Here is a 4,741-nt window from a genome sequence, read left to right as displayed (position 1 = left end):
TCCCCATCCCAATCATCCCAATTGTTCTTTATTTTGGAGCAGTTTCTTTCCCTTTCACAAAATTTGTTGTAGAATTTTCTTACACTAAAGATGCAAAATGGTGCTTACATGTGACGCTGATTTTTTTCCCTTAAGAATATGGCCTCTGGTTGCATCCATTTATGTATAAAAGCCTTGAGACTATCCTTTTTATAACTGAGTAGTACTTCATTGTATGGAATTATCACATCTTTTTTATCCATCCCTTGGTTGATGGGCATTTGTGTTGTTTCCAAGATTTAGCTATAACAAATTGTGCTAGAGCCTGTCCTTAAGGTAGAGCCACATGACCAGTGACTTCAAGTTTTGTGTTTATAGACAGAGTGGATGTAACCATTTGCATGTAGCTAACTCCTGCCAAGAGTGGAGGAGCACACAGGACAAGCTAATAATATTAAAACAGTGTACTGTGGGTGTTCCTAGTCAGCCTACTAGGCTCCAAGTAGCAAAAGTTCTTTCCAGCCTGTGGCCTTTCCCCTCTAGGGCTGCAGAATCCTATTATTTAGCCAATAGAAGAAAAAAGTAGAAACAAAAATGGAGCATTGGATGTATAAAGAGGTTAGTCTTGGGGGAGGCCTATGTCACTTCCACCGCATTCTGCAGGCTAACAGCCCTGTGACCATATAAACACAAGTAGAACTGTAAAAGAGGAAGTAGGGTTAGTGGTGATCCGTTGTAGTCTGTCAGAGAAAATAAGAAAGAATATACAGTTCTATTTGACAACTTATGTTTTCTGTATCCATAACATATTATTCAGAAACAATTAATTTCATACTTTACAGTAACAGCTATGATTAAGCAATTGTAGCTCCTGGTAATTTTTTTTTGCAGTACCAGGGATTGAACTCAGGACCCTGCGCTTGCCAGGCAAGCACTTATTCTACTGAGCTATCTCCTTGGGTCACACCTGGTAAATTATTACACATTTCATTTCACCCTCAATTTCATACTTTCCTTTATGAAAGAAACTGCTCAAAAAAAAAAGACTAACAGGGATGGGAGAAAAGACACTGACAAAGGATCTACAATCTGAGTATAGGATCTCAGGATAAATCCTGAGGGGTTTTAACTGACCTTATCAGACCCAAAAGCTACAACTCCTGTTGCATAGGTCCTGCTTTACCTTGGTCTTAACCATCCAGCAGAAAAATATAAAAACAAAATATAAGACATAAAGCCATGCTGTTATGCTGAGCTGTAGGGGACTCAGGTCAACAATTTCTGACATTGACAGTCAAGCGGAAGACCCAATACTATTATGGACTACTGGACTCTTTTAGAATATTTTGCTGAGTTTACACACCTATAATATTCAAACAATGGAACTAAACAAAAAAAGGGTATACAGATGAATGTCCATTTTGTATCTGTGTATTCAAACTGGTTAGAATAGATATATAGTTACATTCTTTTCATGAATAGAAGGATTTGTTCTAATACTGTTTGTAAATAGGATATCATGTCCACATCTTGTACAGCAATTAACCACTAGGAAGAATGTATGCAATGTGTTAATTATTGAAACTGTTCTACCAATTTGATTTGAAAAAAAATAATTTTAGAGTAGATATACATCTACTTTTCTTAGTTCATTGAGAATAAAACTTTGTATTAATATTTTTCAGGCAAGATATCATGTCTGCATCTTGACCTCTGAATAACTATTATGAAGACAACAATATGTGATATATTAATTATTGTAAACATCTTACTAACCTGCTTTGAAACTGTTTCATTGCTATTTTATCTTTTTTCCCATTAAAATGAATAAAAATTATATAAAAAGGAAAAAAAGAGAAAAGGAGGAATGGCAAAAAAAAAGATGTGTATATATCCCCAAGATAGCTATGATAACTGTGCTACTGATTTCTGTTAGTACATTGAAAGGTAGTTGGTGCTTGCACTGTTTGATTAGTTTTACACGTGTGGTCTAGTAATCTGAACAACTACTTTGAAGATAACAATATGCAACATAATAACCATTATTAATTTTCTATCATATTGTTTTAAAATTCTTTTATACTTTTTATTGGTTTCTTTTTCCTCTCTTTAAAATGAGAAAAGCTAAGTGTTAGTCATTAGTTGGCCTTATAAGCATTTCTTACATTTGCCTGTCTTCAATTCTTGATCTAAATGAAAATAAAAAGTTACAGTGAGACATGATAGAAGAAATAAAATTAGGTGGAGAGGAGATAAGGAAATAAAAATGTTAAAAATTGTATCTGAAAGAAAAGCCTCAACTTTAGAACACAAGCTTACTGTGTTTACTTTTTCTCACTCTCTCAAATAGCCAACCTGGGCAACTCCTTCAAAGGGTTCTGCCATTCCCTTTTATTTGCAGACCACCCTCTTTCACCCTCACAGGGACTGTCCTTTGTGCACTTCCCATAGGAATAGCTCACTTAGGGTGGGCCATTCTCTCCCACTCTTTTCCACTGACACTGAGATTGATACTAAATTATCAAATTCACAGATTTCCATCCCCCAAAATACATTAAAGATCTTGTTTCCCAATTGTTAGGGGGCCATGTACTGTGCCTCATTCCTTTGAGCACCTACACTCAGCTTTTTCTTGACTGTGTCTTGTGTCTTCCTCTAATAAATTTTTCTCTTTATTTTTTTAATAGATGCATCCTAAAAATTATTTTCCAAGACAGGAGTCAGTAAACCTGCAAACTTATTTAATGGGAAAGAGGCAAAACAAAATTTCATAAGAAAATAGTAGAATAACAACAGTTCATATATCACGTGTTCTTGTCTTTAAAGTAGTTGCTCTGGGTACAAGATAGGACATAAAAATTCTCCAATTGACATTAGCACAAACCTTCCTTTTTAATGAACTAAGAAACACTAATGGTATAACTGACTCGCACTTTTTTCATTTCCCTACTGTTCTTTCCCTTTCACCTACTGTAGTTCCTTTTTCCTTTTAAACAATTTCTTCCCATTTCACAAAATCTAGTATACATTTTAAACCTTATTTACCCTTTTAGTTTCTCACACCAGGGAGGCAATACTGTTGTAGACAGCTAAATTAGAAACATTATAGGCAGTCAGATAGCACCAGGCCCTCAAGGAGATAACACCGAATACAAGATATGTTGCAATAGTGAGAGAGACAGTTGCTCTCGCTGTGGGCCAGACCGAGAGACCATAGATTGAACAAATGCTGAACTGTCTGAAGATAAGCATCCAGGATTGATCGTCATCTTGATCATCACCAAGAAATCAGCCAATAATAAATGCTGGAAGGGCTGTGAGGGAAAATAATCTTTCTCCACTGTTGGTGGGAGTGCAGACTGGTACAACCACTGTGGAAATCAATATGGTGATTCCTCAAAAAATTAGGATTAGAAGTCCCATTCTAACCAGCTATTCCCCTTCTCAGCATCTTCCCAGAAAAATTAAAAACATCACAACACAGCAATATACATGCACCCATGTTTATAGCTGCATGTCTTATAAAACATGGAAACAACCCAAATGGATACTTATTTTAAAGAGATGGGTTAAATTCCTTATTTCATCTTCTGGCATCCTGAAACCCAGCCTGTGACAATAGTATCTATGAAATCTCAAAATATTTATACTTTTCCTTCTTGGTCAAGGTGGCTAGGGTATAAAAGAATGGAGAAATGATTTACTTTTCTTATTTTAATAATTTTAGAAAATTTATCTCATTTTCAGTATTTGCCCAAAAAGGTGAAATTATAACCTAACACTTTTCCCTCTCTAATTTACTTTAGGGACTTTTAAATGTAAGTATGTAGAACTATGTAATATTTCTTTAGGTTATTTAAAATAATTATCTCATGTGATGATGGCTGAGAGCTTAAGGCCAGCTAAAGCTGCATAGTAAGTTCAAGGCCAGGGTTCACAAATAGCTCATCTGACTAAAAGCCTGCTTAGGCAAGCACAGGGACCGGAGTTCCTTCTCCAACATCACATGCTGAGTCAGCCCTGCCGCCAGGTGCCCTGAGCCAGCAACCAAGACCTGGCGTGGTGGCACATGCCTGTAATCCCAGAACTGGGGAGGCTGAAAACAAGATCACTACGAGTCCAAGTTGCCTCATGAGATACTGCACCAAATACATTTTTAAAAAATGTTACTTTTTAAATATTTTTTAAAAATATTTGATTTATTGGATACAGGGTCTCGTTACACAGCTCAGACTTGTAGTGATCTTCTTGACTCAGCCTCCCCAGTGCTGGAATTACAGGTGTGGGTCACCATGTCCACTATGGCCAGCTCAGTGTGGGGAAGGCACGTTATGTGGTACTGAGGATCAAACAGGGGTCTTTGTGCTTGGTGGGCAGGTGCTTAGACCACTGAGCTATCTCCCTGGCCAACATGTGACTGCTTCATCTCAAGTAATTTTGTGTGTTTTTTTTTCTGAGAATAGGCCAGGTATGCTTATATGAAATTTGGCTCTGGCTCTAATTTTATTTTTGCCTCTGTACTTTCCTAGTGTTTTTCATTTTCAATCCATTGTCCTATGCATGCCTGATAATTTTTGGAACAGGCAGGAGGACAGTAAGTTTTCTTTGTTTTTTTTCAAAATTTTATTAATAAACAGCAATGAGACAGTTTCAAATCAAATCGGAAGTACAGTTTCACCAAATAACACACTGCATATATTCTTCTTAGTGGTTAATTGCTGTACAAGATGCGGACTTGAGATCCTATTTACAAACACCATTA

This window comes from Octodon degus, unplaced genomic scaffold (assembly GCF_000260255.1).
Source record: "Octodon degus isolate 3935 unplaced genomic scaffold, OctDeg1.0 scaffold00236, whole genome shotgun sequence".
NCBI lineage: Eukaryota > Metazoa > Chordata > Mammalia > Rodentia > Octodontidae > Octodon > Octodon degus.
The sequence above is the reverse complement of the archived record's forward strand: the minus strand, read 5'-3'. Positions refer to the sequence as shown.